The 27,480-nt window shown below is 39.6% G+C and overlaps 1 long non-coding RNA gene across 1 annotated transcript in view; it reads right to left on the reverse strand.

Annotated features, from left to right (window-relative positions):
* LOC133773786 (uncharacterized) overlaps positions 1-27,480 on the reverse strand; it is a 316,253-nt gene that overhangs the window by 13,035 nt on the left and 275,738 nt on the right. The window contains exon 4 of the long non-coding RNA XR_009867969.1: positions 1,589-1,684. This is a non-coding gene — a long non-coding RNA (uncharacterized LOC133773786). The remainder of the gene's footprint in view (positions 1-1,588; positions 1,685-27,480) is intronic.

Below are 27,480 nucleotides of genomic sequence, written 5' to 3' on the forward strand. Positions count from 1 at the left end.
CACATAAATATATAATGGTGTTATTGACTAGCTTCCCTCAAGCAAATGAACTGTGGCATTTCTAAGAGGTATCCAAATTATTATGGAACAAAATATTAAAGATACAATGAGAAGGCTTTCATCTGGCCCAAAACAGGAAGATTGGAGGAAGGAGGCAGAAATGCTCAATTTATTTCTACTTTCTGTTCCTAAAAACTTTATGAGGCATAATATATTCTCAGAGTTGGAAAGAAATCCTAAAAAGGTGTGATTCATCATTTTTCTCCATAAACTTCCAGCCAATGTATAGATCCACATCATGGCAGGATAAATCAATTTCCAATTTCAATTACTAGGCAACTGTGTACCTCCCAGAGGCCAAGCCCTGATGCAGAACAAAGGATGATCATGAAAGAAACCACTTAGTATAAAGATTCTGCTGCAGATGAAGGAGCAGGAGCTCATTTATGTGGACATTCACTCCTTGGATTGCCAGTGTTTGGAAGGATTACTGCTCACAGGGACTCACAGTGATGGATGGTAGGCAGCAAGGCTAGCAGTAAAATACAAACATTCAGAAGAGGTCCTCCATCAGGAGGAATGACACAGGACATAGTTTCAAGAGAGGAGCCTATTGTTAATTTGAAATATGTATATTAGAAAGGAAAGCTGTGATGGAATATAAATTGCCCTATATGTTGCTGATTAGAGAATGGGCACCAAATAGTCTCTCCAGCAATAGGAGGGGAACACACTTTAGACTGTTCTGTTCTCTCCACCAAAAATGAAAGCCTCCTTTTTGATTGATTCTTCTTCACAATCGACAAAAGAGAGCTTTATATTCCATATTAAATAATTGTGGAGGCAATTAAAGAAAAACTATTATAATATCTTCAATACCAAGTGAACAAATAGGTCACAGTAGCATTTGCATAGCATGTGACACACAGGAAACTGATAGGAAACTCAGCATCTCTATTCCACTGGGCAAGACAGAACCTCACTTCCTAAATGTTACACAAGAAGAAAGAAAACAATCCTCCAAATTGAGAATGTGACAATAGCTTCAAGAAGATATATTCACTGTGTATCACACTCCTAAATGTCCTTTATGAATAGAGACCATGATTGACCAAGAAAAGATTGTGCTGTAGAAGAGAATGAAAGATAGAAATGAACAAGAACATTCTCCAGGGATCGGCATTATGGTGCATCAGGGTAAGCTGCTACCTTCAACACCTGCTTCCCACATGGGCACCTGTTCAAGTCCCAGCTGCCACACTTCCAATCCAGCTCCCTGTGAATGTACCTGGAAAGGTAGTGGAAAACAGCTCAAATACTTGGGCCCCTGCAACCACGTTGAAGATCCAGATGGAGTTCCTGGCTCCTGGCTTCAGCTTGGCTCAGCCCTGGCTGCTGTAGCCATTTGGGGAGAGTGAACCAGTGGATGGAAAAATCACTCTCTCTTTCTCCCCGCCCTCCCTCCCCCCAACTGCCTTTCAAGTCAATAAATACATCTGAGAAAAAGAGAGAGAGAGAGAGAGAGAGAGAGAGAGAGAGAGACTCTCCAAACATCACAGCACTCCCTCTACATCTGCAGGCTACTCACTTGCTTCTGTTGTCTCATCCCAGCCTCAGAGAGAGAAGCCTATGGGAGCAACTTCTTTCATGAAACGTGTCACAGTTCCTTTCCTCTTTGCAAGGACTGATAAAATGAAAAAGAGACATATAATTTCATATAATTGTAGGCAGCATGACATAGTTGAAAATATGTAAAAATTGCAGTCAAGAAATCTGGGTTCAAAACCACAGATTCTGAGACTTGGTTTTTGAGCTCTATAATGAGCTCCTAAAAAATGGAAATGTCTTAAGGCATAAGGGTCCTAACACCTATGAAAATGGTATGCAAATATTGATCTAGAAAGCCCTGAGGAATATCATCTTAGCCACCCCTGTAACTACCAACAGAATCACATCTAAATTTTTTCAGATTGAGTTAAGCAAGACCAGAGGATTTAAAATGGAAAGTTCTTGATAACACTCTATGACTGTGATGTACAAGTCCTTGTATCATAGCTGATGTCTCCTTTGCTTTCTTCTCATCTCAGTAAAGATGGAACTGTTCTCCTATAATTGATGATCTTTGTTTCCACAAAGTCTGTAGCCTCACTCTTCAGCCATTTCTTTTGCAGACAGAATCCCCAAAGCTTTATTCCTTAAAATGATGATTGGCAGCTTGTGCTATGCTATCTGCAAGTAATCTAGCCCACTTTCTATATAGCCCATTTTCAATATGGATTCAGTTTTCATTCTGAGATAGTGTTTCTCTATTCTCACCTGGCCTTCTCCCAGCCTCTTGACACTGGTACAGTGTATCAGCTCCTTATCTACTGAAACTCAATTATTTTCCTGTCATATATATATACACATGTATTTTAAACCATTTTGCCTTACATTTATGTACTTTTCTCCATCCTTGATGTGCTTTTCTTAGTTTTAGTTGCTAGTTTACCAAGGACGTATTCAATTGCTATATTCCTTACTGACAAGGTCTCTGCCCCACCTGTGTCAGTGTTAAGTACAGAATTAATGGAGGATGTCCTTTTTCCATCAACCAGGGACTACACAGTCTTGGGTCTAGAACCAATGTCCTGCCAACAACAGTTTTTATGCAATTTTAGGCTGGTATTGCTATTTTTGGAAAATGTCCCTCTTACATATGAAATTCCCATAACGTATATGGTCACATGATATCTACAAAATTTAGTTTATGTAGTCCTGGTATTTTAGCATAAAATCCAATCCAGAATACAATTCCTCATGAAGCTAAGACATATAAGGTTTTCTGGAATTTTCCATAGCTAATTTTTGTCTGAGAAGAGGACTTGATTTTTCCGACCAAGACTGTGCTTCACAAAGCTGTGTCGGTGGCTAACCTGGATTTTTGTCCTCCTGAAGACAATTTAAACATCAGTTTTTCTGGGATATAGGTTAAATAGACACTCTTCAGTGAATAGAAGAAATTCAACACTGACGCTTAAGGGCTAGGAACCTTTCGCTTTGAGTTGATCCTTTATTCACTCTCAGAAAGAAAGGGGCGTGACCTAGGCCTAAACAGGCACCTCTCCCCCGAACTGGCCATTTTCAGCAACCAGCCGTAAGGATAGTCCCTTACGATGAGAACTGGGGAATGCATCCTTTCTCCATTCCGTCTTCACCCTCTTACCTCTGCAATCTTCTGAAAAGGTAAAATAAACTTTATTAATTCAGCAAAAGGTACATGCTCTGAAGGGAAAGGAGAAAAATAGCTTTGGGTAGCAAGGGGGAAACCTTTCTCAATCTGCTGCTGGTTTGGGAAGTCAGCCTTCCACAGTTGGATGGATGCCTTTACAGGCTGTCCAATCAACTGGACAATAATAACAGATCCAATAGCATGACTTGTTTGAGGAAAACTAATAAGTCACATAAGATTTCCCACTTGAATCTAAATTCTTGACCTCACACTTTGAAACACATACACAGAACTTGAATCTGTACCTTGCAGTGTATGGTCACTATCCAGGTTAGACCCAGAAAGAACATAGACTTATAAAAACTCTGTTTCACTCAAATTTGGGGGCTCATTTGAAGCATCCATGTATTCTCCCCCTCAAAAATGCTTCTTATAACTCACAATAAAATCATCAATATGTCTGGAGAAGTATTTTTCTTCACTGTTTGTTTCCTCTAGGGGCCAGCATTGTGGTGTAGCAGGTTAAGTTGCCACCTGCAACACCCACATCCCATATGAGTGTTGGTTTGAGCCCAGGCTGCTCCACTTTTGATCCAGCCCCTTGCTAATGGCCCGGGAAAGCATTGAAAGATGGTCCAAGTACCTGGACCTCTGCCGTCCATATGGGAGACCCAGAAAAAGCACCTGGATTTGGCCTGACTCAGCCCTGACTATTGCAGCCACTTGGGGAGTGAACCAGCAGATGGAAGAGTCTCTCTCTCTCTCTCTCTTTCTCTCTCTCTCTGTTTCTCTTTCCTCTATGTAACTCTGCCTTTCAAATAAATCTGAAAAATAAAATATTTCTTCTAGGCCAATTGATTTTTTTCTTGCATAAATCAAAATAATCACATTTTTCTTCAAGATTTGTTCTAATCACCAGAGCCTTTTCCTATTTTTAACCCAGAGCTTCCCACTGAAATGTATCATGAATGTATTTTTAATACAATGTATATTGCACATATGAAGTAGCTGTCAGTAGAGAAGCTGTTTCTATAGTCTCGCTCTGTGATCAGGATAAATTCAATGACATAAATGAGATTTGGGGACTGAAACGAGCATTCTCTTTTGTGAGTGAGTAAACCGAGATGATGAAAAGTGAACTAAGGTGTCTTTAATGGGTCTATTCAATAAATAATGAACATTTAATATGTATTAAATAATATAAATAAGAAGACTTCATGATATATCTCCTTCCTTCATAACTTAGTATTTTTGTTGGAACATGACAAGACAAGTGTGCATGAACAATAAGAAAAAGAGAACAGTGTTGCCGAATCCAATCCTATGATAGAGAACAAAAGTGATGTTACACACAAGGAAAAGTAAAAACCTCAACTATTCCTGCTCCTAGGTTTTTCATGCCTGTTTGTCCATTCTTACACACTCTCAGGACCCCTGACTATGCAGCCAAGTTCTTATTTAGTAACTGGGATTTAGGAAAGCAGCTATGGGAGTCTCAGCCTCAAGAATCCAAGGAAGCTGACATCTGCCATGAGAACCCATCCCGGTCTGGAGGAGGCTGCATCTTCTCACCTTTAGATGATGAAGGTCACACTGCCCAGTTCTGCCACTTTTCAAGATATCCTACAAGGATGTGAAGTCTTATGATTTTTAAAAGTTTGGAACTTTGCAATCTTTGCTTTAGGCTACTCTTTTTCTGGTTGCATATGAGGTATCTTAAAGGAGTTCATGGAAAATAAATATTATGAAAAAATTATGCATGGATGTAAAAAATTTTTGAACCAAAATAAACTTGTCTTTTAATTCCATTTTCCTACAAACTTTTTGAAGTACCTTGTATTAGACTGAGATCTCAGGGAGTGAACATACACTGTTTAAGCAACACAGGATCTCAGGCTATAAACTGTATCTCCTTGGATCACAGAAACAGGAGCTTATCAGTAAGTAATTACGAGGAAAATATCTACCTCACTAGTCTGCCCTAATGTATCCTAGGAGGTATCTGTAGTGCAGCTGATATTAAATTTAAAAATATTCTAGGGGTAAATGTTTGACACAACAGTTAGGTTGCCAATTGGAACACCCACATCTCATATCAGAGTGCTTGGTCTGAGTCCCAGCTAGTCTGCTTCTCAGCTATCTTACTGATACTACACATCCCAGGAGAAAGCAGATGAGGTCTCAGATACCTGGGTCCACCCATAGGGAGACCAGAGCTGAGTTCCAGGATCCTGGATTCTACCTTGTCTAGCCCTCGCCCTAGCAGTTGTGGGCACTTGAGTAGTGAACCAGTGGATAGAAAATTTCTGTCTCTTTCTGTCTCTCCAGCTTTCATATAAAATGAAAATGAACAAATAAAATTAAGAAAGAATACTCTAGATACAAACTGCTGCTTGACCAACAGCTATAACTCATTGTAGTAGATGGAACCATAAATGTCCTTAAATTAGAGATTTTTATTTTCCTAGAGGCAGATGAACCCTAAGTCACATTACATTAATAATAATAGTAGCATATTTTTTTCTTCCCTAAGTGAAACATACTCAGGGAGAAACTTGATTTTGGAAATAGTCTATGAAGCACTTAGCAAGCCACTTGGCAAAAAGTTACCATTGCACTGTATTACCTAAAAACAATTGTTCACTGGCTTGTAATGAATACACATTTTACATCTCTGTGTGCCATTGCACTTGTACTTGATAAGAGAAGCAAGCAAGGGCCAATGCCAAGGAGGCTATGATGCTTGTCTTGGGATGGCTAACACATTCACTGAACAAAAGCACACCTGACACAAGACTGGTAGACACAGAGCAAGCTGCCCAGATAAACACTAAAAGTGTGCTGTGAATGGAAGACTAGGAACCAATTCTCTGATGCTCACTGTCAACTAGATCAAGGAACTCATTGGGGATGCATATAACATATGATTTATGTTAGGGCGAGGAGATGGAGGGAAAGGCCCATTAAAGGAAAGAATAATTGAACTCAAGTGCTGTAAGATTGGAGGAAATGTCAATTATCTCTTTGTGTCCCTTTCTTCTGGAAGGGTCTGTTACTGCCATGTAATTTATGAGCCTGAAGAGAGCCATAAAACCATGGAGAAGAGGAAACAGATGAATCCAGGCTATTAAAAAAACACGAGGTAGAGCTTACAGATCTTTATCCTTTATTTTTGAAGGAGTTCTCTAAAACTTAAATATAGGGTAGAAGAAAACAATGCTGATTAATTTTAAAGATAGTTCTGTCTTCTTTGTATGAATTTTTACTTACCGAGAAAATACAGCTCTTCTGCTCAAGGCTTTTTTATCATAATTTTTTTGTATTTAATGGCTCCATGTAATATATACTAAACTGATCTTCTGTATATAAAGAGAATTGAAAATGAGTCTTGATGTGAATGGAAGGGGAGAGGGAGCGGGAAAGGGGAGGGTTGTGGGTGGGAGGGAAGTTATGGGAGGGGGGAAGCCATTGTAACCCATAAGCTGTACTTTGGAAATTTAAAAAAAAAAAAGAGTTGCATTATAACAGAATAACATACAAATGAAATGTTTTTTGATAACAGAACCTGGAACATTAATTTCATAGAGTAGGAAAAAGAAGCAGAAAGTTAAGTAGTATTAATCTTCCCACATTCAAAGTATAGCATTGTGGGATGTTTTTTATGCATGCATAGTCACAGTTTCCAGTCCATCTCCCTGTGAAGGAAGCTTTAGAGAATCTATATGGGAAGCAGGGGAAATAGTAGTGTGTCTCCAGCTGCAGCCAAGTGTACGTAGCCACAAGGGAAGTTCCAGATCATGCCCACCAGGCAAGAGGTGCCTGCAAATGACAAAGTGTGTGGGTTGGTTTGGGGAGGCTAAAGTACAAGAACAAATGTGGGTGAAACAAGGGAAACAAGGGTACTTCATAAAGTTCTTGGATGATGGCATTTAAAGGTAAGTTTATTTTGGTGCAAAATATATGGAAATTCTGGCATTCGTTTTTTTTTTGAGATTTATTTTATTTATTTGAAAGTCAGAGTTACACAGAAAGAGGAGAGGCAGAGAAAGTGAGAGAGAGAGAGGGAGAGAGAGAGAGAGAGAGAGAGAGAGAGAGAGAGGTCTTCCATTTGCTGGTTCACTTCCCAATTGGCCGCAATGGCCGGAGCTGCACCGATCCGAAGCCAGGAGCCAGGAGCTTCTTCTAGGTCTCCCATGTGGGTGCAGGGGCCCAAGGACTTGGGCCATCTTCTACTCCTTTTTCAGGCCATAGCAGAGAGATGGATCAGAAGTGGAGCAGCCGGGTCTCGAACCAGCGCCCATATGGGATGGTGATGCTTTAAGCCAGGGCATTTACCCACTGCGCCACAGCATCGGCCCCTGCATTAGTTTTTCATAATATCCACTTTCCATGAGCTTTTTAAAGACCTTTATATGCATGATTTCCAAAATATATTTTTTGCACCAAAAATAAACTTATCTCCTAATTCCCTTTTCCACTATTTGAAGTGCCCTCATGTGTGGTGACTTTTCCTCAGGAGTTATTAGTTTGTGGTTGGTCCTTAAGAAAGATTCAAAGGATCTAAAATGATCTTTAAGTAAGCAAATACATACTTCATAAAATGTAGATTATAAACTGCCTAAGCATAATTAAAAGAACATATTTGCATGCTTTGTATTTAAAAATCTAGAATGTAAGCTAGAGGGGCGGCAAGATGGCGGAATAGGCAGGGAGCACACTATTAGTCTGGAGAGAGAGACAGGTTAATATAAGTGGAGATACTGCAGGGTCAAGGAAGAGTAGGGGATGAAACAGCATAGGAAACTCTTCCGGAACTAGTGATTCACAGTGTACCTGCATGGAGAGCGTGGGAGCCCAAGTTCGGGACACCAGCAGCAGACTCAACGCACCAGCGCTGGAACGCGAGGTGAGCCGAACCACAATACCCGAGACACCAGTGGGCAAGCGGAAAGAGGAGGCTAGAGGGAACGAGGCTCGAAACTTCGTGGGGAAAAGTTCACCAGGCTAACTAGAAGAGAGAGAGGAAAAAAATAAAAAAAGCGACCGATATGGACACAAGTTTCTCTCTCTCCGCTCACCTCTCAAAGGCGAGCAAGACAGAGCAGGCGCCATTTTGGACATACGTCATAAGCAGGGCGACCTCAGGTCTGCACCGGCCCTGAGCCTAGCAGAAAAACCTGACTCTGTGGGGAGGGGTGAAATAACAGGAGATTAGCATCTAACTTGGCAACCCAGTGGGAGATTTCAGGAGAATTGGAGCCCACACTGAGGGCAGCAGAGATTCCCTGTGTGGTCCGTGGGAAAGAGCTTCCGATCTCTGGCTCCTGTGGGTATATCATTTGCCTGCTAACTACCTCCAATTACGTTCAGCTGTGCGGAATTACTTCCCTTTTGAATCAAAAAAGAGAGAGATTTACCACACCTAACCTGGGAGTGTCATCTTTGACACACCCTCAGCCCTGAGGAACCAAACACAGCTCCCAGTCCACGCTCATCTCAAGCCTCTATGGCACCACTGAAAGCAGACAGTCCACTTAATATAGAGCCATAGTGTAACAAGAAAAAACACCACAGTGAAGAAACCAAATATCTCCAACATGCCAAACAACAAACGCAAAAACCGAGGTAACAAGAACAAGGAAGACACTATGACACCCCCAAATGAAAAAGACACCCCAATTCAAGATTATGAAGATGAGGAGATTGAAGAAATACAAGAAGCAGATCTCAAAAAATTGATAAGAACATTAAGAAGTTCTCAAAAACAAATTCTTGAACTACAGAAATCCTTAATGGACAAGGTAGAAAATCTCTCTCGTGAAAATGAAATATTAAGGAGGAATCAAAATGAAATGAAATAACTAGTGGAACAAGAAATGGTGATAGTGACGAGAAATCATAATGAAATGAAGAATTCAATAGATCAAATGACAAACACATTAGAGAGTCTTAAAAACAGAATGGGCGAAGCAGAAGAGAGAATATCAGACTTAGAAGACAGAGAACAGGAAAGGAAACAATCAAATCAAAGAAAAGAAGAAGAAATCAGAAATCTAAAAAATACTGTCAGGAATCTACAGGATACTCTTAAAAAACCCAACATTCGGGTTCTAGGAGTACCTGAAGGCATGGAGAGAGAGAAAGGATTAGAAGGCCTTTTTAGTGAGATACTAGCAGAAAATTTCCCAGGTTTGGAGAAAGACAGAGACATCCTAATACAGGAAGCTCATAGAACCCCTAATAAACATGACCAAAAGAGATCCTCACCACGACACGTTGTAATCAAACTCACCACAGTGAAACACAAAGAAAAGATCCTAAAATGTGCAAGAGAGAAACGCCAGATTACTCTCAGAGGATCTCCAATTAGACTCACAGCTGACTTCTCTTCAGAAACCCTACAAGCTAGGAGAGAATGGCGAGACATAGCCCAGGTGCTAAGAGAGAAAAACTGCCAGCCCAGAATATTATATCCTGCAAAGCTCTCATTTGTGAATGAAGGTGAAATAAAGACCTTTCACAGCAAACAGACATTGAAAGAATTTGTCGCCACTTGTCCAGCCCTGCAAAAGATGCTTAAAGATGTGTTACATACAGAAACACAGAAACACGGTCACCAATATGAAAGAAGGTAAAGGTAGGAAACCTCACACCAAAAGATCACAGGAATCTCAAACCATATATTAGAAAGTATCTTTGGCTAATGGCAGGGCAAAGTTACTCCTTCTCAATAGTCACATTGAATGTTAATGGCTTGAACTGTCCAGTTAAAAGACACCGATTGGCTGATTGGGTTAAGGAACAAAACCCATCCTTTTGCTGCTTACAAGAAACCCATCTATCCAACAATGATCCATACAGGCTGAGAGTGAAAGGCTGGAAAAAGATATACCACGCCAACAGAAATGAAAAGAGAGCGGGCGTAGCCATCTTAATATCGGACAACATAAACTTTACCACAAAAACTGTTAGGAGAGACAAAGAGGGGCACTATATAATGATTAAGGGATCCATTCAACAGGAAGATATAATGATTATCAATGTATATGCACCTAATTACAGGGCACCAGCTTATTTAAAAGACTTGTTAAGGGACTTAAAGGGAGACTTAGACCCCAATACAATAGTACTGGGGGACTTCAATACTCCACTCTCAGAGATAGACAGATCAACAGGACAGAAGATCAACAAGGAGACAGTAGATTTAAATGACACTATAGCCCAAATGGATCTAACAGATATCTACAGAACATTTCATCCTACATCTAAGGACTTTACATTCTTCTCAGCAGTACATGGAACCCTCTCTAGGATTGACCACATACTAGGCCATAAAGCAAGTCTCAGCAAATTCAAAAGAATTAGAATCATACCATGCAGCTTCTCAGACCACAAAGGAATGAAATTGGAAATTGGCAACTCAGGAATCCCTAGAGCACGTGCAAACACATGGAGATTGAACAACATGCTCCTGAATGAACAATGGGTCATAGAAGAAATTAAAAGAGAAATCAAAAATTTTCTGGAAGTAAATGAGGATAACAGCACAACATACCAAAACCTATGGGATACAACAAAAGCAGTGTTAAGAGGAAAGTTTATATCAATAGGTGCCTACATCAAGAAATTGGAAAGGCACCAAATAGATGAGCTTTCAAGTCATCTCAAGGACCTCGAAAATCTGCAGCAAACCAAACCCAAACCCAGTAGGAGAAGAGAAATAATTAAAATCAGAGAAGAAATCAACAGGATTGAATCCAAAAAAACATTACAAAAAATCAGCCTAACGAGGAGCTGGTTTTTTGAAAAAATAAACAAAATTGACACCCCATTGGCCCAACTAACTAAAAAAAGAAGAGAAAAGACCCAAATCAATAGGATCAGAGATGAAATGGGAAACGTAACAACAGACGCCACAGAAATAAAAAGAATCATCAGAAATTACTACAAGGACTTGTATGCCAGCAAACAGGGAAATCTATCAGAAATGGACAGATTCTTGGACACATACAACCTCCCTAAATTGAGCCAGGAAGACATAGAAAACCTAAACAGACCAATAACTGAGACAGAAATTGAAACAGTAATAAAGGCCCTCCCAACAAAGAAAAGCCCAGGGCCAGATGGATTCACCGCTGAGTTCTACCAGACATTTAGAGAAGAACTAACTCCAATTCTTCTCAAACTATTCAGAGCAATCGAAAAAGAGGGAATCCTCCCAAATTCTTTCTATGAAGCCACCATCACCTTAATTCCTAAGCCAGAAAGAGATGCAACATTGAAAGAGAATTACAGACCAATATCCCTGATGAACATAGATGCAAAAATCCTAAATAAAATTCTGGCCAATAGAATGCAACAACACATCAGAAAGATCATCCACCCAGACCAAGTGGGATTCATCCCCGGTATGCAGGGATGGTTCAACATTCGCAAAACAATCAACGTAATACACTACATTAACAGACTGCAGAAGAAAAACCATATGATTCTCTCAATAGACGCAGAGAAAGCATTTGATAAAATACAACACCCTTTCATGATGAAAACTCTAAGCAAACTGGGTATGGAAGGAACATTCCTTAATACAATCAAAGCAATATATGAAAAACCCACGGCCAACATCCTATTGAATGGGGAAAAGTTGGAAGCATTTCCACTGAAATCTGGTACCAGACAGGGATGCCCTCTCTCACCACTGCTATTCAATATAGTTCTGGAAGTTTTGGCCAGAGCTATTAGGCAAGAAAAAGAAATTAAAGGGATACAAATCGGGAAGGACGAACTCAAACTATCCCTCTTTGCAGATGATATGATTCTTTATTTAGGGGACCCAAAGAACTCTACTAAGAGACTGCTGGAACTCATCGAAGAGTTTGGCAAAGTAGCAGGATATAAAATCAATCCACAAAAATCAACAGCCTTTGTATACACAGGCAATGCCACGGCTGAGGAAGAACTTCTAAAATCAATCCCATTCACAATAGCTACAAAAACAATCAAATACCTTGGAATAAACTTAACCAAGGACGTTAAAAATCTCTACGATGAAAACTACAAAACCTTACAGAAAGAAATAGAAGAGGATACCAAAAAATGGAAAAATCTTCCATGCTCATGGATTGGAAGAATCAATATCATCAAAATGTCTATTCTCCCAAAAGCAATTTATACATTCAATGCAATACCCATCAAGATCCCGAAGACCTTCTTCTCAGATCTGGAAAAAATGATGCTGAAATTCATATGGAGACACAGAAGACCTCGAATAGCCAAAGCAATCCTGTACAACAAAAACAAAGCCGGAGGCATCACAATACCTGATTTTAGGACATACTACAGGGCAGTTGTTATCAAAACAGCATGGTACTGGTACAGAAACAGATGGATAGACCAATGGAACAGAATAGAAACACCAGAAATCAATCCAAACATCTACAGCCAACTTATATTTGACCAAAGATCCAAATCTAATCCCTGGAATAAGGACAGTCTATTCAATAAATGGTGCTGGGAAAATTGGATTTCCACGTGCAGAAGCTTGAAGCAAGACCCATACCTATCACCTTACACAAAAATTCACTCAACATGGATTAAAGACTTAAATCTACAACCCGAAACCATCAAATTATTAGAGAGCATTGGAGAAACCCTGCAAGATATAGGCACAGGCAAAGACTTCCTGGAAAATACTCCAACAGCACAGGCAGTCAAAACCAAAATTAACATTTGGGACTGCATCAAATTGAGAAGTTTCTGTACTTCAAAAGAAACAGTCAGGAAAGTGAAGAGGCAACCAACAGAATGGGAAAAAATATTCACAAACTATACAACAGATAAAGGATTGATAACCAGAATCTACAAAGAAATCAAGAAAATCCACAACAACAAAACAAACAACCCACTTAAGAGATGGGCCAAGGACCTCAATAGACATTTTTCGAAAGAGGAAATCCAAATGGCCAACAGACACATGAAAAAATGTTCAAGATCACTAGCAATCAGAGAAATGCAAATCAAAACCACAATGAGGTTCCATCTCACCCCGGTTAGAATGGCTCACATTCAGAAATCTACCAACAACAGATGCTGGAGAGGATGTGGGGAAAAAGGGACACTAACTCACTGTTGGTGGGAATGCAAACTGGTTAAGCCACTATGGAAGTCTGTCTGGAGATTCCTCAGAAACTTGAACATAACCCTACCATACAACCCAGCCATCCCACTCCTTGGAATTTACCCAAAGGAAATTAATTTGGCAAATAAAAAAGCCATCTGCACATTAATGTTTATTGCAGCTCAATTCACAATAGCTAAGACCTGGAACCAACCCAAATGCCCATCAACAGTAGACTGGATAAAGAAATTATGGGACATGTACTCCATAGAATACTATACAGCAGTAAGAAACAACGAAACCCAGTCATTTGCAACAAGATGGAGCAATCTGGAAAACATCATGCTGAGTGAATTAAGCCAGTCCCAAAGAGAAAAATATCATTTGTTTTCCCTGATCGGTGACAACTGAGCGCCAAAGGGGAAACCTGTTAAGTGAAATGGACACTATAAGCAACAATGAACTGATCAGCTCCTGTCCGGACTTTAGATGTACAATGTAATACTTTATCCTTTTTAGTATTTGTTGTTGTTGTTGTGGTTCTAGTACTATTGGTTGAACTCAGTAATTAACACACAATTATTCTTAGGTGTTTAAATTTTAACTGAAAAGTGATCCCTGTTAAATCTAAGAGTGGAAAAAGAGAGGGAGGAGATGAAGAGCTATGGGTTATTTAACTATGTGCTTATTTTCAAAGACTTGAATAATCACCTTGTAACAATGATCAGATTTGGTCTATGTTATGTCATGATTTTAAGGAATCTTATTTCAACCAGATATTTTGGATTTTGATATTGGTCTATTATGCTATGTTATATGTGCGTACATATTGTATGTCCACATGGGGAAATTTTATTAAGAGTTTTATTTTAAATGGCTTTTAGATAAGATTGTCCATAAATTTAAGCTGCTAAAATCAATCAAAGATACATTTTAATTTGTATGACCTGAATCTGTGTATCATATGTTTTAAACTTGTTGGTAGAAAGAAACTAAAAACATTTTATATGGTTGTGCTTAAGTTTACTGGTTAAACAAACTACAACATGTTAGATATTTAAGACGTGTTTTCAAATACATGATTCTTAAAATTTATAGAAGGCATTGGACCTTCCGGTAAATGTTTTATTAAGTTCTTATCTAAGGGTTGAAATGGTTTGCTAAGTATTCATGTAATATTGCTATTGTCAGCAAGTGATCTAGGACTTGCTCCCTCATTTCTCTATTCTAAGCCCAACTTGTTCTTTCACTTCTCTATTCTCTTCAAGGTAGGGAACTAATTCTATTATGAAGGAATCTGTAGGACGCACAATTTAATCTTTAGACCTTGTAAGAGATGGCTAACATTTTTCTGTAATAGCATAGCCAAAATAAGAACTTAACTAATAATCTCATAGCTAGATTCACATCACCATCAGCGAAGTATACAGTAAGTAAAAAAAAAAACCTCCCTTTCAGACCAAAGGGAAAGAAAGTTTTAAAGTGAGAATATAATTTTCCTCATGGGCAATGTCTACCTTAGAAAAACTACTAAAGAACATGCCTGTGACTATAGACTTGTAGTTCAGGCCACCGAAGATTAGAGATGGGACACGGGCACTCCCTTGACTTGCATCCTCTGGTCTGCTTTAACACAAACCAGGAGGAAAAGAAAGCTAGGCATCAGAAGCAATGGGTGGCAGGCCTATTAATGGCTGATCTGTACAGTGATCTGCCCTCAAGGAGACCCAACAGGCCAGTCCACTGCAGTGGCTTTCAATGTGGTAAGCCTGGGCTTCAGCAGAAGTCAGCTTGTGAAGAGCCCTGGCAGCTCTGCCTAGAGTTGGATCACTGGAAATGGACCTGCCCTGGAGTCGAAGGATGCCCAGGTCAGAGCCACAGATCTTATTGGCTCCAAGCTGAAAAGCCCTTCACTCAGCCCAACTTCCAAAGTGACCACTGCAGCTGAGGGGATGGTCAAGTAGGGTCAGCAACATTGCAGGCAGAACTGTAAATTTCTTGTTAGAGATGCCACCTGCCTTTACCTGGCCAGCTCTCCTCCCAGGCCAGCCAAGTAATGAAAGTCAACAGAGTGCCTTCCCCTAGGAGGTTCACACCTCCCTTAGGATATACCCCATGTGAAGAGATAGATAGGTCTGGGCCTCTTAACTTACAAGGCCTAAAGCCCAACAGAGTATTATCAAGCCCCTTCTATCAGGTTCTATTTGCCTCTCAATCAGAAAAATTACTTGTAGCTTAGCACCTTTCTTAGCTCCTCTAATAATGACTCGGTCCTTTGTTCTAGACCCTGTCTAGTGCACTTGGGCCTCATTCCTTTGTAATCATAACATCTACTCTACCACCAATGGCTCTACTCCCAACCTGTGTGTACTGATGGTCCTCTTCCCCACTTAATGCTGTATAATTGTTCAGACCTGGTTAAGGCCACTCTTAGGATCATTGGTTACTATCCTCACCCTGTCTTTTATGACCTTGTCTAAATATGATCAGAGTCGGGGAACTTGGAAGGCTTCCATAGCCTTGGCAACTCATGACGACAGCCTAGGGTTGTTACTGGCGCCATAAACTAGAGTGTCAATTTGTTGGGTCAACAACAGGAGCCACTGTGCGCTTGCTCCTGATGTGGGATCTCTGTCCTTAATGTACTGTACATTTTGATTTAATGCTATAACTAGTACTCAAACAGTATGTTTCACTTTGTGTTTCTATGTGGGTGCAAACTGTTGAAGTATTTATACTAAATTGATCTTCTGTATATAAAGAGAATTGAAAATGAATCTTGATGTGAATGGAAGGGGAGAGGGAGCGGGAGAGGGGAGGGTTGCGGGTGGGAGGGAAATTATGGGAAGGGGAAGCCATTGTAATCCATAAGCTGTATACTGGAAATTTATATTCATTAAATAAAAGTTAAAAAAAAAAGAAAAAAAAATAAAAATCTAGAATGTAGTAAGATTCTCCTTAAAGTGTGAATTATTTCATATATGAATACATTTATTGATGAATGCTTTGAATTTGCAAGCTTGTGTGTATCTGAGCATGTGTAGCAAGTGTACATGTGTGTGCATCTCACATGCTTTTTCCTCCTTTCCTTCTTCTAAACTCCAGTCAAATGAGATGACTCATTGCTACTGATATAACAGCATGCGGTTACAGTTTATTTATTTGTCCATTCAGTACCTCTTGCAGTCAGTCAAGAAAATGTTTATGTTCTCAATGTTCTGAATGAAAATGTCTCCAAAAGTTAAGCTAAAACTACATGTTCAGAAAAAAACAAAAATCGAAGGAATTCATCTCTACTACATCCATAATAAAATAAAAATTCAAGCAAGCAATTCTAGAATGAAGAAAAAGATTTAATGTGGTAATCCAGAGAGTCAAGAAATAATAATAAAAATCAATGACAACGTCTTTTAGTCAAAGGATTTACACTACGTGAAGGATGTGAGAACAACAGAATATAAGATAGGGTGGATTAAAAGAGGTTTAAAAAATACCAAAGTTCTGGGGCCAGTGTTGTGGTGTAGCTGGTGAAGCTGCTGCCTGTAGTGCTGGCATGCCATATGGGTGTCGGTTTGAGACTCGGCTGCTCCACTTCCTATCCAGCTCTCTGCTATGCCTGGGAAAGCAGTAGAAGATGGCCCAAGTCCTTGGGCCCCTGCACCCACAAGGGAGACCTGGAAGAAGCTCCTGGCGCAGCTCCAGTCATTGTGGCCATCTGGGGAGTGAACCAGTGGATGAAAGACCCCCCCCACACACACTCCGCCTCTCTGTAACTCTGTCTTTCAAGTAAATAAATTAAAAAAAGCTACCAAAGTCATTGCATCATCCATGAAGTAGGAAAAGAACTGACTTATGTTAGATTTTAATAATCAAGAAGGGGTATTCTAACCTCAACATAGCCAGTATCAGAGTAACAAAACAATGAGAGTGGGGTCTAGGTATCAGACAAATAATGAAACCGAAAGTATGTAAGAAAGAAGAAATTAAGAATAGAAAAAGTTGGGACAAATAAAAAACAAATAGCAATTACATTAAATTTCAATGGGCTGTTTATGTTTGCGTCCCTCAACCAAAATGTTTGAGACAAGAAGTGCTTCAGATTTCAGATATTTTGGGGTCTTGAAATATTTGCATAGACCTTATTGGTTGAGTATCTTATACTCAAAAAGCATTTAATTCCAGTGTACTTTGGATTTGGATTTCAGGTTTTTTGATTGATGATGCTCAACCTGTACTTCATTTAAAAGATAAAAATATTCAGGTTGTAACAAAATTATATTCTGCTTACAAGAGGCAAAGAGATATATCTTATACATATGAGGCTGTGTGGGTGCAAACTGTTGAAATCTTTACGTAGTATATACTAAGTTGATCTTCTGTATATAAAGATAATTGAAAATGAATCTTGATGAAGAATGGGAGGGGAGAGGGAGTGGGAGGTGGGATGATTGTGGGTGGGAGGTGGGATGATTGTGGGTGGGAGGGAGGTTATGGAGGGAAAAGTTGTACTTTCAAAATTTATATTTATTAAATAAAAGTTTTTTAAAAAATATGAGGACCTGGGAAGTTGGAAGTGAAAGGATGGTGAAAGAGAAATTGTGCAAATTCCAAACAAAAGAAATTCTGAGTAGCTTTATTATTATATATAAATTACCTTAATGTAAAGAAGAATTACTACAGAGGAATATGGAAAATAGAAAAATGTTCTTCTTTGAATTCACCTAATAAGATTCAAATATAAATAAGCAAATACTGGGTTGAATCATAAGACATTGCTAGTTTATAGTTCAAAAATATTAAGATATGGGTAATAGTCACATAGGACATTTAGGCAATATTTATATAGATGAGTAATAGTTGTTTATTTCATATTATTATTAAAGAGTGTTAAAGTTGTGTATTTGTATTTTCTCTTTGTGTCCTTTGTGGTCAAGTTTGGTGTTTTTGTGCTTTTGAATATGTTTCTAAGGCTGGAAAGCCAACAATAACACTGAATCTAGAGCAGAAAAGTTTTTACTTATGACTATTAGTCAGAAATCAATTAAGTTGAGTATGATAAGATTGGTCACACATATTTCAATTTAGTTGCCACTTGTAAATTATATGGAGAGTCATAAAGTACAGTTTAGTTTAGACCTCTTTCCTACCCATTCAACTACCACAGTGGCAGGTTAGGTCAGTGCTATATTGTTAAGAACAAAAGTCACCATGGAACACAGGTCTCATTGCAGCATAGCTTCTGAAGGCTGGATTGGTGCTATGATTCATTGTCCAAGAGGATTGATTGCATTTTTCCATGGCTCCCTCAGTATGGTATTGTAGCAAGGTGGTTAATAAAGTTTATTTTGAACATGCTGACAAATGGTCTTGATAATTTGGGATGCAGATTTCTTGCCTAATTTGACCCTATGGTACTATGTGTAAGTCTACTCAGATCATTTCCCTGATAGAAATCCTGTTTTTATTTCCAGCCATGTCTATCTCCTTTTAGGTTGTGATACTGAGAAGGTAAAGATTCTTGAGTGATTTTTACTTTTCTAGGATTTTCTTCAAAGCTTATGCACATTATGTTTGATTGAGCCAGGCAGCAATGGAGAAATGAGAAACAGATGTTGATTGGTCATCACCGGTTAGTTCTACTTTCCACCAGCTGGCAACCTTCCCTCACTTTCACTTGGGCTATTTTGACCCATAAAGCAAATACATTCAGTTAAAAAAAATTAGCAATGTAAAGTAGACCAGAACATCTGGATATGAAGTAAATTGACCATGTGTTTTGGTGGTTTATAAAGTCCAAGAAGAAATATGGAAAAAAGGGTAAGTAGGACTTATAATGCAGTTATCCACTTATGCGCCGCACCTTGTCGGAGTCTGAGGGAGATGAAACTGTGAATCATGATAAACAAGACAGAACTAAAGGGATCATAAATTTTGGAATTTAGCCCTGAACACAGATGAGTGACCTTCGACGCACTGAGGGGAAATGGAAGGTAAACTCAAACTTTCTTTAATCTAGAAATTATTTCCCAATTGTTCATGATTTTTGAATTATATTTATATGGTTTCTCAGCTCCAAGCCAGGATATCCATTCTCTAAAAGAGCTAGATGTTTTGCCAAATTGGAAATGGATTTGTTTTCCATGTTAGAATTACTGATGAAAACTGCAGGCCTGGGTTTCTCCTCCTTTTTCTTTTTTAAAAGGTGATATGCATTTTGTTTTGCTACACTTCTTTCTTTTTCATTACAACACACTTCATTGAACAATTCTCAGATAGTTTTGGGAAGAGATCTGATTTGGGAATAAGATTTGTACTTAAATTCAGACTTTACTTTTTAGTTTTCTAAGTAACTTCAGTTTCTACCTCTGTGAAATGGGAATAATAACACCATAAAGGTATTTTGAGAAATAAACAACTTAAACGTAAAATGCCTTGACACTGTTTCAAGTTGAACCATTTGAAATTGCTCCTTTGTTGATCTAGATTTTCTGTTTAGGCTGGTTTCTCTTGTGTGCCATTTGTGATTTGCAGTTGAGGCAAATAAGTTGGGCACAACTACCTCTTAGATCAGACTTAAACGGTTTTTTAAAAGGCTAGCCATCACTGATTTAAGTAAAGAGAAGTAGGATCAGAATGGAAAATTATCTTGAATATATGAGTGAATGTGATACACTGAAAGAGAAAATAGATAACGTGTCTTTTCATTGATTCTTTTAACAAATGTTCACTGAATGTCAGCAATAGGTAGAAATGACTCTAGAGAGGCCAACGTCTTGCCTCACTTGGTTAATTGCTGGCATCCCATATGGGCACCGGGTTCTAGTCCCGGTTGGGGCACCAGTTCTGTCCTGGTTGCTCCTCTTCCAGTCCAGCTCTTGGCTGTGGCCTGGGAGGGCAGCAGAGGATGGCCCAGGTGCTTGGACCCCTGCAGCCGCATGGGAGACTAGGAAGAAGCACCTGGCTCCTGGCTTCGGATCAGCGCAGCGCTGGCCATACTGGCCATTAGGGAAGTGAACCAATGGAAGGAAGACCTTTCTCTCAATGTCTATAACTCTACCTGTCAAATAAAAAAAAAAAAAAAAAGAAAGAAATGATTCTAGGTGTTGGGGACACAGATTTTTTTTTTTTTTTTTGACAGGCAGAGTGGACAGTGAGAGAGAGAGAGACAGAGAGAAAGGTCTTTCTTTTTCCGTTGGTTCACCCCCAAAATGGTGCTATGGCTGGTGCGCTGTGCCGATCTGAAGCCAGGAGCCAGGTGCTTCCTCCTGGTCTCCCATGCGGGTGCAGGGCCCAAGCACTTGGGCCATCCTCCACTGCACTCCCGGGCCACAGCAGAGAGCTGGACTGGAAGAGGAGCAACCGGGACAGAATCCGGTGCCCGGGGTTCTAGTCCCGGTTGGGGTGCCGGATTCTAGACATCATGTTCTGATTCTATGTGTTCTGAAATGATTACCCTGTAAATACTATAGAGATAAAATCTGTTTCTGATAGTGGTTAAATCTTTGTAGAAATGTTTCAAGTTTGCAAGTTTTTCTTTGATATAAAGAAATAATTAGTTGGAAAAGGAATTAATACCACAATGAAAGGGTCTATCAAAATACCAGAAAGGTTGCTTGAGAGTAACAGTTGTTAAAGGACTTTGAAGTGTCTGGAGGAAAAGCACTATATAAATCAAAGTAAGGTTTTTATTACTAGGCAAGAATTTCAGTTTTTATCCTCAGAAAATGAGCTTATCTCCTACTTCATACAGCAAATAAAGGAAGAACAAACACATGAAATACTTAAATTCTTACTTCTAAATTTCTTCCCCCAAATGTAAGCATATTCATAGAAATCTATCTACATTCACCATCACACTATTCTTACTTTCTTTTCCTCACTGTTTGCATTATTCCTATATTTTCAACATGAATAACTTCACCAGTGGCAGCTTTCTTTACAAAATGAATAGTCAGGTCCCATGTTATGGCGCAGCTGGTTAAAGCATTGCTTATAGCACAGAATGCAATTCGGGTGCTGATTCGAGTCCCAGCTGCCCTACTTCTAATCCAGCTCTCTGCTAATGAACCTGGGAGGTGGCAGAAATGGCCCAAGTCCTTGAGCCCCTGAACCCACATGGGAGACCTGGCTCCTGGCTTCAGACTGGCCCAGCCCTGGACAATGTGGTCATTTGGGATGTGAACCAGCAGATAGATGGAAGATCTCTGTTTCTGTCTCTTTCTCCCTGTAATACTGCCTTTCAAATAAATAAGTAAATCTTTTTTTTAAAAAAAAATGCATAGTCCAAATGACAGCTCATTCACCATACTGTAATAGACACAATGACAAAGTAAAAATCCCAGCCTAAATTTGCAAGTTACCAACATATTTAATCGTCATCCATTCAACTCATTCATTACCTTAACTGTGCAACTTGACAGACTTAACACTTGGATTCTATCCCTTTCAATAACTCAGGAGTCTTCCAAAATTTTGTCTTTTTCTGACTTCTTTCCTATTTCCTTTCTCTTCTTTTTTTTTTGCCAGCTTTTCCCTTTTTATTACTGACCATTTTCTTCAGCATACAAAATGCTGAAGTGTTTCCCATCTTAAAACAAACACCAAAATATCACAAGCGGCAGCAGCAGCACTCACAGCTCCACACCCCCCTCTGAGTACTGACCTCTTTTCAATTCTTTCTCCTCAAGTTCACTGGGGAGGTCTTTGGAACTATCTCCATTGACTAACTTCCCTTTATATTCTATTGCACAATGCATATGACATCTGGCTATTCCTCTCTTATTTCTGAGACTTTTTTCATCATTTAATGATGACTTCTTAGCTATGAAACATAAGGATACTTTTTAGTACTTACATTACTTGGCCTTTAGTAATGTGAGACAGGTGACTACATTCTGTAGCAATCAAATGCATATTTTCTGCCTGTGTATTGCAAGTGCAGGGACATATAAGAAAGTCCTGTGGTTTCTTTTCAAAAGTATGACTTCAGGGGTGGGCAATTGGTACCCGCATCTCTTCTTGGAGTGCCTGGGTTCAAAAGCTAGCTCTGCTCCTGATTCATGCTTCCTGCTAATTTGCACATGCTGGGAGGCAGCAGGTGATGGTTCAAGTGCTTGGGTTCACGTCACTGACATGGGAGACTGGGATTGAGTACTTGGCTCCTAGCTTCACTCTATGGAGAGCTGTTGAGAGCATCTGAGGAATGAATTAGTTGATGGGAAATCTCTCTCTGCCTTTTGAATACATAGATTTACTTTGACTTTTTTTCTATATCCCTGCCATCCCCATCTCCAGGTCCCCTTCCCCTCTTTTTTTAAAAATAAGATTTATTTATTTATTTATTTGCAAGGCAGAGTTAGAGATGGGGGAGAGAGAGAGAAAGAGGAGAGAGAGAGAGAGAGAGAGAGAGAGAGAGAGAGAGAGAGAAAGTCTTCCATCCACTGGTTCACTCCCCAAATGGCCGCAATGGCTATAGATGGGCCAATCTGAAGCCAGGAGCCTGGAAATTCCTCTGAGTCCCCCTGTTGGTACAGGGGTCCAGGGACCTTGGCAATTCTCTACTACTTTCCCAGGCCATAGCAGAGAGCTGGATCAGAAGTGGAGCAGCTGGGACTCGAACTGGCACCCATATGGGATGCTGGCACTGCAGGCAGCGGTGGCTTTTACCCACTACACAAGAGTGCTGGCCCCTTTAACGGTCAATTTTCCCCTAGAATTCCATAACTAACCTTTGGTTTTACTCTATCTCCTCCCCAGTAGCAAGACCTGTTTGGTCGGCATGTGACCTGTGCAGTTGCAAAAGGCCCTGTGCTTAGTAGGGCTCTACTCTTATGGAAATGCTCTGATGTTGCCATCTTGAAATTCTTGATTTTTGAACTGGGATGACACAAATTTTCATTTTACAGTGGATCCCATAAATTATATTGTCTGTCCTTTCCCAGCTTGTTTCATCTACAAGCAAGAATTCTATCACCACTCGTGCCCAATTAAAATCCTAGGTGCTATACCTAGTATAGATTACTACCCTCTTCCTCTTAAAAATGTATCATAAAATTCTAACTTCTTATCAACCTATGAATGCATTTTTTTTTTATTCTTGGCTTGTAGTTTTCTGGTCCAAATGTTTTTACCGTCTGTTTCTGCAGGTAAAGCTGTAGATTTTCCCAGGAAACAGTCTTGAGTCTGCTTCGGCAAGTGAACAAGAGCTTGATTGTGCCCCTGAAGTGCTACAGCACAGAGCAAGGCTCGGATGACATGAACTTGGAAAATGTTCAAAACAGGTTTTACTAATCTGTCCCCACCAGGACTCTGGGAAAATCCTTAAAATGTTTCTGTGAAATGTTTGCTGAGTAGGATGGCTTCTTTGTGAATCCATCAGTGTGGATTAGCTGCAAAATATGCCAGCAGGAAACTGAACCAATAACAACTTATTTTTTTTTAAACAAAAACAACTTTAGGAAGTTATTTGAAGAAAATGAACAGATTTCTCAAAATCTTTCCTGAATGATGATCTTTTTCAAAGAATGGTTAGTCCTAACCCATCATTATAGCGACTATTAGTTATCAGAATCTGTCCTTTGGAATCACTGCCATTTATGCTAAATACATGGAAGGCTATTTCTCCATTTCCCACGGTACAGGTGTATCTCCAGTCCATCTGTGGGTGATTGAACATTGAAAAAGACAGGATACAGAAAGGAGCAGAATATAGACTTGTCTAATGCCACTGATGATCAGAAGACTTTTGTTCTTGGCAAACCTGACTTTTGCAATGGTATTAAAATTCAGGATCTGGACTCGTATGAAAAAAATCACAGCCTTTTTCTGGCATCAGAGCCAAAGGATGATGAAAAGTCATTAAAATGGCACTACCATGTACTGTTTGTTTCATGTTTCTCTAAAAATTGACAGAAAATAGAATGACGACTAATGGTAGAATAGTTATTCTTAAAACCTTGTTGTTTTCCAGATAAAATATTGGATGCAAAAACTCAAACCTGCAGTGTTTTTGAGAAGCAAGTTAGAATAATAATTTGAAGAAATGTTAGGCAAAAATAATGGGCCCATAGTATTGATGAAATTTTACATTAGTGAGTCCCAATAACTGTTCTTTCTATTTATTCCCGGAGGCTTAGCCCAGAAATATGCTCTTCATCTACACCACGACTTCCATTTTATTACTATAAGCAGTCTTAAATGGCAATATCCCTAGAGAGACATGGAGGAAACATTCCTAAGTCCTTCTTTGAAGCATAGCCTTAAGACCTGGCTCTTGCCTGAGTCTATCTGCTATCACTTCCTCATTGCAATCCTGACTCCCAAAACTCTGTGTTGCTGGTACCCATCTTCCTGTTGGCTGTTTCTGGCCTCTGTTAGGTCTTTGGGAGGTAATTTAGGGAAGACTAAAAGGAATTTTAGAAGTTTAATTTATTTTAGGGACAAATAACAACAAAAGAGCAGGAACTTATGCACAACCTTCTTAAAGATGTTACACATAGTATCATTGTCCACATAATCACATTTATCTTCAAGTTCCTCACAATCCATATTCTTCCTGTCAATAACACACCCAATTAGAGAGTTGAGGTCATATTCAAGAGAGCCAAAAATGAAAACTTTGCTCCTCATTTTTTTTGTTTTCTTATGGGTCATCGGCACCAGGCAGTCCAGGACACTAACTATCGGGCAGTCCTGATGCCTGTAAGTTGAGTGTACTCTTCAAGTTTGTGCCTGTCGTTCCCCATCATGCATTATCCACACATCGAAGTAAAAAGAGCATCTCCAGGTTACCTAAATTCTACACAGCATGAGGTAGGAAAGGAGCCATGGTCTCACTGCGTCCTAATTATATCCAAAGTCAAGAGGGCATGCCAAGTTCTTCCAGAGAGTTCTGTTTAGATAAGAGAAACTCAGGTTGTGAGCGAAGTTATTTTCTACCATGGAGGCTCTTAGCTAACCATGTCTTTTTTGAGTGAATGTGACATAGAAAAAGTACTGTTTATTATAAAGGCTTTTATAATCAGAAACTATAAATGAGCAGAGGAGGTCCTGGCCAGGGCTGGTTTTAAAGTTAGCTGTTTCACAAACTGCATGATCCATTCAGCGCAGCTCCTTCCTACTGTGGTTTGTGCCTGGCCTTGTCCATGCTTGACCATCCTTTGAAAGAACCATGCCCTTTTACAATGCCTGGCTTTTAGAAATTTTTCTCCATGTGGCCAAATTCTGAACTCCCTAGGTACCAGCTCCCTTGGGAAACCTCTTTGATTCCCTAGACTGAGATACACATCTTCAATCTTTGCTCTGCCATATTCAGTTAGAGGTCACCCTTAATATACTCTTACAAAACAGATCATTGCCCTTGTGTTCTAACAGTCTGGAGAATGGAAGACATGTAGAGGATGAATGAAAAGAAAAGAGAGAAGGAGACAGACAGACAGACACACACACACACATGAGAGAGAGAGAGAGAGAGAGAGAATAAGAGAAGAGAAAGAATGAGAGGAAGGAAGGAAGGAGAAAGCGAAAAGAGAATGTATAAAGGAGGATGGAAAATACAAAGGGAGAGAGGAAGAAAGAAGGCAGGGCAGGCTGAACACTCAGACTTAGTGTCTCTAAGTAGGTTTAATTTTGCAGTCCAGTTCTAAAAACTATAGTAATTTCATCCAATGTCTTCAATAATGGTAATTCTACCAGGTGTTCAGCCAGTGGGAACTGCTAATGGATGCATACAGCTAGCAAATCAGTTTTCTTCACCCATGGTTCATTGAAATAAGCAGTAACAGTCCCTGATTCAACCCATAATGCTTATTCTATAAAAACATAACCCTTCATTAAGACCACAACATAATTTCAACTAAATACTAATTGCTGCCTTTGTTTAATTAACAACCTTTAAAGAAATAGGCAATTTAGAACTAGATCTGAGCAAAATAAACACTGTTTTGAATTTCGAGGCCGTGAAAGGGCAGAACACTCTGACTTGAAATGAATTGCTGCTGAGTTCTACTTCTCCAGGGAGGCTCAGGTCTAGTCACAAAATTGAACATCTCTGCTTTCAGGAGTGTTCACCATTATCGATTCATTCTGACCAGGACATCAGAAGTGAAGGAGTTGAGACACTGAACCTGTGACCTGGTATCTAGGATACATAAGGGGAGCATAGGAGACATGTTGCATCTTTATCCAAACTCTGGTTCACTGACCCTGTGTACCTGGGGTCTGCCTCAGTTCTCTGAAGGAGTAACTCCACTTCCTATGTGCACCTTGAATCTCACTCTACCTTGGTTTGGTTGAGATTCTGATTCTTCGCCAGCCTAACTCTTGCCAGCCTACCCTCTCAGTAGTTCATTTCTATTGCCTGAACACCACAGCCACTGGCTGAGGTTTTGCTCTCCATGGATGGCTCAGTCAGATGCCTTGGACTGCTACCTTGTCTGAGAGGAAAAGCTACTTTTCTCCAACTTGTGTTGCCTTGACCCACCCTTTAACTTGGACTGCCAACGCAAAGCAAGCCCAAATTCCCTTGCCCCTGTAGGCTCTATGTATTAGACTGACTATCTATTAACTCAAAAGTCAGTCCTGGCTGAGTTGGTTCTTCAATCATGGCTATCCCCTAGTCCTGTCTTCCTCAGTATCCCTACCTACTCAGGCCTTTGAGATTTTATCCTGAATTCCAGCCAAGCTTCCCCAAGCCATAAAAATATCTTGGAAAATGATGTAACAGGTTATTATGCAGGTGGCTTATCAAGGCTTACAAAATAGTATGTTGATTACTGACAACAATTCAGATTTACTTAGATGATGTCATGCCCACTTAAATCTCTCTTGATGTTTCTATGGATAAAATGGTTAAATATGGGCCAGATGATTTCTCTAAGGTGGAGTCAAAGCTGTTTGCATAATCACAGTTATTTCCAGAAAGCATGGTTGGGAGCTCAGGGTCAAGGTGGAAGAAGTCTTTGGTGAAGATCATGATGCTTAAGTCCAGCCTGGTAACAACTCTACCCACAACCTTACTATTCCTTGGTATTGGTAGGGTATTCATACTACAAGATACTTACATGTGCAGAATGTAGGAAGATAGAGTACACCATCCTTACCCTACCAATGTCCCTTATTGGTTCAGAAATAAGATCTAAAGGTCTAAGGAGTT

This window comes from Lepus europaeus, chromosome 14 (assembly GCF_033115175.1).
Source record: "Lepus europaeus isolate LE1 chromosome 14, mLepTim1.pri, whole genome shotgun sequence".
In the NCBI taxonomy this organism is placed as follows: domain Eukaryota; kingdom Metazoa; phylum Chordata; class Mammalia; order Lagomorpha; family Leporidae; genus Lepus; species Lepus europaeus.